This window comes from Pecten maximus, chromosome 13, assembly GCF_902652985.1.
Source record: "Pecten maximus chromosome 13, xPecMax1.1, whole genome shotgun sequence".
NCBI classification, from domain to species: domain Eukaryota; kingdom Metazoa; phylum Mollusca; class Bivalvia; order Pectinida; family Pectinidae; genus Pecten; species Pecten maximus.
Window position 1 is genome coordinate 25,649,266 of NC_047027.1, and position 7,866 is coordinate 25,657,131.

General features: G+C 34.6%; 1 long non-coding RNA gene across 1 annotated transcript; it reads right to left on the reverse strand.

Moving 5' to 3' along the window:
- Positions 1-2,581: 2,581 nt before the first annotated feature.
- LOC117340166 lies at positions 2,582-4,912 on the reverse strand. Its single transcript, XR_004535376.1, has 2 exons — positions 4,776-4,912; positions 2,582-3,772 (listed from the first exon to the last, which is right to left on the reverse strand). It is a non-coding gene; the product is annotated as an uncharacterized LOC117340166 (long non-coding RNA).
- Positions 4,913-7,866: the final 2,954 nt, after the last annotated feature.

Consider the following 7,866-nt stretch of genomic DNA (forward strand, 5'->3'; position numbering starts at 1 on the left):
ATTTTTAACTAAGCAAGTTAGTTGAGTCATCTGATATTATCTAATAATATGTTTCACCCAGTCATTTGACTGAAAGTCCACATATTAGAACATTTCTTTTCAAATTTCATGTACTTTAAGCCACTGCAAATATCACTCTTGGAAACTTTCGTCAAAGGTAACATTTATCAAAAATGTATCATAAAAATAAGATATACCCATCATAACGAAAACACTTTTTGTTTTCTGTATTAGTCAATCAAAATCAACGCACAAACGTCGTCGTCATTTTTATACCATGTATATGGCATGACAGCATCGATTTTAAGCCGATTCAAATTCTTGTTTCAGTTATAAATAAATAATAATGTACGTATACAGAGATTGACCAATTCCGAAAGGGACTCATCAGAGTCGGGAGGTTGCTTGATGCAGTCATGCTCGCACCGGATGATTTCAAGACTCTTTTCTGTAAACTTGGGAACAAACCACTATCATTTAGAAACCTCAAGCAAAATGTACAAGGTTCAGTTTAGTTTTGAGGGCTCAAACAAACGGAGCCTTGATAACCAGGCAATGTACTGTCTTGAAGCATTCCTTGCTGACTGTGAAGGTATTATATTTAAGAACGTGCTACAGGGTTTAGAAATCCATAAATAATATACTCCATCAATAACTTTACAAACTTATAGAAACCGGACAACTAGACAACACGACATTATGAACACGCTTAATAGCGGGCATAGAGTATTATATTGTCGTGGTAAAATCCTCATATTGTCTAGTTGTCGGGTTGCTTACTTGGCATTATGTACTATTGAAAAATGCGTGTCTTCATAACTATATCATATCTGAAAAATTACTGTCGGGATTAATACAATATCATACTGCATTATAAAATATTTTGTCAATATTGAGCTTTCAAAGAAGTGTTAACTTGCATTATTTCGTATGCATAGTCACCAGGTGTTGAATGTATTCATCGTGTTTATTATATATGAGGGACCACTGGCGTTAGGTTGGAGGACGTACTGGCCTTTTGGACTGGTGCCTCCACTGTACCGCCTTATGATTCTCTAAAAAGCTAGAAATAAGCTTCGGAAGTACTCAACAGTTCCCCATCGCATACACATGTGGTCTAGTGTTGTGCATTTGGTGGGGGTACTCGAATCCAGATGTCTTTTGCAATGACATGGTGAAAGCTATTCAGTGGTGTTGCGGTTTCCATCTTGCGTAGACTTTGAGATCAAAAGATGATATTTGTGCAGTGACTTTTCTGAAAAAATCATGATATTATTAAGCTTACAAAACAAATAGTAATTTTGATTTTAAAATGTGATGGTTCGGTTTGGTTGGCTATTCAACTCGCCATTCGTCCGTGACCCGTGGCTCGTCCGTCCTTCCGTAAACAATTCTTGTTAACAATAATTGTCAACCTTGCAACCTACGCACGGAATATGATTTGCATGATTATGTTCTTGTGTTTAAAATGTTTGTGTTCCATCGGCATTATAAGAAAGAGCAAATACATGATTGTCATTTAAAATGATATGCCAGTACCTGTTTGATTTTACGGCTTAAAAATCGCTTATACTTTATAGTTTTATGATTTACCAAATTGTGAAATATGAGGGAAGACTAGGACTTCTCCATTCGCCTGTCCGTCCCATTTATAGTGTTCCTTAGTCCTATAGATAATAACACGGATGTAGCATGCGTTATCTTAAATTGCAAATGAATTGTCAGCCATTTGACAATTTTGCAAAACATATGAGACATGTTTGAAAAGTGAATTGTTTGCAAGCTATTTCAATCCTAAATTGTAATATCCTTTTAAATTCTTTTAAAATTACCATATTTTCCCTTTGTTATCAGATTTCAGATTATTATATATTAGTCAAATTTTATTGTATGGTCCCTCCCCTATACAATCTTTGACCAATCTATTGCTTTAAACTCCAAATGTTCATTGCTTTAAATGTTGCAGTACTTGTTTTCATTGCATTAATGATAAGTAATGATTTATGATAGTAACAACCCAACGAGTGAGTATTCATTTCTTAAATGTCACTGGAAAATGGTACGTATTTCATGTGCAATAATCACCAATATAATTCATATATATAAGAACATTTGTTACAAGATAGAACAATCACAGAAAAAAAGATAATAAAAATGGTTCAGAAATTATTAACAAATTCTTTTGAGCTTGTCAATGGTTACGATTATCGGAAAAACATACTTTAAATTTGACAATTTACATTACGTTCAGTCGTTAACACCCTTTTTTGACGATAATGTTATTCATGTAGTACTGTACTCGATTACATTTTTTTGAAACTTAACATAGCTAAAGTGAATAATTGAAACTGTACAATTGTACAAAAAAGGTTATTTGATAATATTATAAGGAATCTTCCTTTCAAACTCCCTATTTTCCAACATATGTGCAAACTATAATAGCTTTCGATCAATCAATATAGTATAAATTCAGCTATCATTTCGTAACAGACTGAAACTATTTTTTCTTTGTACACTTTTAAATGTAAACGCCGTACTCCATACCCTAAAGTACGTGACGAGAAATAACAATAACAATGAATTAAGGGCAGACTATGAGTGAAGGCTACTATGAGCAACATGTCCTTTTATTGACTAAACCAATTGTGAAGAAATAAGAACGGCTGTTGAAGCTGAATGTTTGTCGTACACAACCATGGTTCATGTTTTTCGCATCAATGTAAAACTGCAAAGAACCGAATTTAATTCATCAAATTCTAACAGCTCACTCCATTTTACTTTGAATATGGTACCTCATTACAGAATAAACTCACCTTTCGCACAAATAGTGCGAACGAAATGTTCAATATATAAATGGACATACCACAAACGAATAATGCTTTAACAATCCTACTAGTTGTTAGATATGATGACACCAGGCTTAACTGGTTTTTATCGCAATAATAACTCGGACTTTCCTTAAAATTGCCCGAAGAATTTTATCACCCAAATATTTTCAAAGTTGATATTTTATGGTTTCTGAGCATTTATGTTTGTGGTAATAATGACATTTTTTCAATCATTTGCATGATGCCAGGTAGGTTATAATTACTTTGCAAAATTTTTATTACTTTTTTTTTTGCATGTGAAATACGGATGGGATATCAGTGTTTTATAAATATTTCCAAAAATAAAAATCAATAATTATCAATACATCTGTTAATTCGGGAATATATTTCGTAAACAAAATACATCAAGTGGAACTAGATTTTTCCCAGCAAGGTAATGCATGTTGCTTTAATTACCAAAGTTACATTGGATATACAAATGTATACATTACGATATTTTTCTTAAAGAAGTGTAGTTGCATGTAAAATACAAGAAATGTTGGTATACATATGAGTTCAGGCTAACTATAAGAATTTCGAACTGAAATTCACTTTTGCCTTCAAAACCTATTAGTATTTCTCTTCAAATATTTTGATTACTGTAAATATTATCCTTTATACGCTTTCTGTACGTAGACCTGATAGTGAGACAGAAAAAAGCACACTCAAATTTTGCTCTACTATGCCATTGTGTAGGCTATCTGTAGATTATTTTAGTACCAGTAGTGAACTAGTTCTCCGCAGTTCCAGAGCTTCCCTATATGTGGATGGCTTTCTAAGCCTCTTCTCACCCATATCCTGTTATAATACAGTGACTACTTCAGAATTAACTTGAACAAAAGTACAGAGTTCTTTCACTCCTTCGATGTCTTCATTACCCACCAGTATCTTGTAATCAACTGTGCCTACAACAATCAAAGCGACAAATAAATATGTACAGTTCATTAAGTTATACATGTTCATGACTTATTTGATTTTTAAAAATTGGTTTCGTCTGGCGCCTCCTATATGTTTGCAATAAGAAACAAGTTGTGTGTTGCAGTTTATTTTACCATATGGCTTGACTGTATTCAATTCTCAATTCTCAACCATGAAGATTCTTTTGGTCTTTGGTGTCCTTCATGAGTCTCACAAAACATTATTTTATCTCATAAATGACCTGTTCTGTCATGTCATTATATTATAATTGATATCATAAAGCAAATATGTACAAGGTACACTGTATTATTTACGTCACAGAATTCTTTGCGATGCGTTGGGGGTAAATCAAACGTAGCAAGGATTTGTCATTAGAACCATCGCGTAATTTTCATTTTGGCGTTTTGTCTACCATCACCACGGCGATTCTTTGAAATATGGCTGTGTCAGTTTGAATGCAAATCAATCACAGGAGGTTAATGGATTTTATGTTTGCCGTTGTTTTTAATGAACATATACTAGGGGAATGGCTGAGCATTAACTACGGATTTAGAAAAAGAAAAACTTTACGTGTGTTAATGTAACATTATATTTCCTTGTCACCCGGATTGCATTCACCTTGACTATAAATACAATCTACCAATCATTTAATTGTTAAATAGCATGGTGACATTAAAATCACTTTGTGCATACCGTCAAAACACGTGTGATGTCGCTCGAATGTCGTTGTAAACAGACACGACTATTTCGAAAAAAGAAACGAAATTGGAAGTTTGTACCAATAATTTCATTAATACTTACATATGTGAAGCTGATATGAAAGAAAACTAGACTTTTTCCCAATATTGTTTTAATCAAGAAACTTAATCTACCGCTACGTACAATGTATATTGACCTCGACCTCAAAATAATATCGCACATATTCCATACCTATTTACATACTGTACTTCAGATAGAAATGAAAAATAAGCTTTGATGTGAAAAAAATACCCGCATATTGCACGGTGAATGGCAAAACCAAATCGTTTCAGTTTGTCATAGCCATCGACATGTATAAGGTAATTCGGCCCTTCGGTACATCTGTCTGCTACGAACACCGTCCGGGTCCAGTTCGCGCTGAAGAGTCAACACATTGCTCCTGAAGTGAAAAAAGCAAGCCAACTCAACATTTAGTTAAGTAGTGTTCAATGTTAATCACGTATTTCATCGAATTAAACATCTCTATTGTACATGAAATGTCTGATATATTTAACATGTTATTTCATTTGCAATCTCTCTCTCAGCATGATTCAACTAAGGTATAATGCAGAATTTCAAGGTCAAGATGGCGACGATATAGCACTTGGATAATGGCATTTTGATCCATTTGATCCGTTTCAGTGCCTTTATGTTTTTCATATATTTCAAGGTCACTGTGTAGTGTTAAAAATGTAAATTTTCACGCCAAAGTTAGGGATGTTTCAGCTTCTTTAATATTTCACAAACATACTTGATATTTAACATCAATTGCGGTATTGTATAATAACTACCAAATGTATATCTGTGCATTGACCTTGGTCTTAATTCAAGTGCACATGCTTCGAATATGCTGAAGCATTTATATAACTTTCCCTATAACCAAAAGGCACAAACACTTCATATTGGGATCGATACTGGTAAATAAAGTTTTAGTCACTTAATTACAATTTATAGACGACGTCAATCGAAATGAAACAGGGATATCGCGTATGAGTATTAACTATAATTTTTTAAATGACGAGTACACGTATACCGGATACACATGTCACCTACATACACGTATACCGGATACACATGTCACACACATACACGTATACCGGATACACATGTCACATACACGTATACCGGGTACACATGTCACCTACATACACGTATACCGGGACCTACATACACGTATACCGGGTACACATGTCACCTACATACACGTATACCGGGTACACATGTCACCTACATATATGTATAACGGGTACACATGTCACCTACACGTATACCGGGTACACATGTCACCTACACGTATACCGGGTACACATGTCACCTACACGTATACCGGGTAGTGCGGGTACACATGTCACCTACATATATGTATAACGGATACACATGTCACATACATACATGTATACCGGGTACACATGTCACCTACACGTATACTGGGTACACATGTCACCTACACGTATACCGGGTACACATGTCACCTACACGTATACTGGGTACACATGTCACCTACACGTATACCAGGTACACATGTCACCTACATATATTTATTACATTTTTACTAGTGAAATATCAAAAATTATTCATTCTATAAAAGTGATATTTTTCACTAGTGAAAAATATCATATTTAGTGAAAAATATCACTTTTGCTGATTTGACCAATCAAATTAATGATTAGAAAATACCAAAATAATTTACCAATCAGAAAGCCCGACATATATGTCAGCACCTGAACAGGGAGAACTACTTTTTTTTGTATGCAAACTTTCGCTGTAGGCCTAGTTAGCATACGGGGTAGGTTTTTCGTTTTCGTTGATAAAACATGTTATAAACAGAATATCTAACAGTGTCTTCAGTAATATCAAATATATTTCACTCGTGTGGCTAATATTTTGATATTTTTCACCCGTGCTGCGCACTCGTGAAAAATATCAAAATATTAGCCCCACTCGTGAAATATATTTGGTATTACTGAAGACACTGTTAGATATCCTCTATATCATTGCTGACCCTTTTCATGGATATATGTGTGTGTACATAGTTTTAAGTGATGCAAATATCCATACTGTGAAGCCTTGTTTGCTTATTTTTTTTAAATAGAAACTCGATCAACAATACATACGACATATGCGAATGGCGGAAAATTGGTTGCTCATCACAAATGGCCGCAATTATTGTTTTTTTTATTAACGAATATGCGACAAATGCGATAACAATTATAAATGCATCTGCGTTTTATACATTCCTATCAGGGCTTCATTATAAATCATACTGGAATAACTTATCCGAAGTGAGTATATGAACTGAATAAAATGACACTTTTCACCATGTATGTATTTTACCAAATAAGGAGGATACACTTACCTGTATAGCTTGAACTACTTCATCCGTTACCGCATGCTGACGCCGAAGACCTAGTGATCTGAGTACCGATGTAGTTGTCTACAGCTGAAATAACAGCTTATAATTAATATTACATAAATATAAACGTGGCTTTGTAAACTCACTATATATAACATGCAATGCTTTTTCTCGCAAACATGTCTTCTCAACTTTCATTCAAAATACATTAAAGATATAACATCCTCATAAAGAGGGAATCAATGATGTGGTAAAAAAACAAATATTTAAAGCGTTGTCCAAATAGTCTGAAAAACAAACATACAAACCTTATAGATACGTGATGTCGGTAGAAAAGAATAAGAATAATCTCGGAGTACGTGTAGTCAGCAAAATGATATTCTCTAATTAGATCCTGTTCTGACAATGTTTAAGGAAAATTATCAGAAATTGTATTTAACAACATGTTACACATTTTTACTGAATATAAATTATGATTTCAAAATGTAAAATTGAAAAAGCAACTTAACCGTATATTCGAACATATAGATAACAGCACAAGTGAACATAAGCGGTACAATGTGTACCAAACCATTTTAAAACTCACCTAAAAGGTTATTAAAGCTAAATAAAAAGGATACTAGTGGTATTGTCTCCGTTCAAAAGGCTGGTGTAACTGCTTTGCTCCGCCATCTTCTATGAAAGATTGCTCAGCGCATGACTAGCCGGAAGGCGCCATAACGATAAACAGCGTTATGGCGAGGCGAAAAGACGATGTTTAGCGGGGCGCCATAACGATAAACAGCGTTATGGCGTGGCGAAAAGACGATGTTTAGCGGGGCGCCATAACGATAAACAGCGTTATGGCGGGGCGAAAAGACGATGATTAGCGGGGCGCCATAACGATAAACAGCGTTATGGCGGGGCGAAAAGACGATGTTTAGCGGGGCGCCATAACGATAAACAGCGTTATGGCGGGGCGAAAAGGCGATGATTAGCGGGGCGCCATAA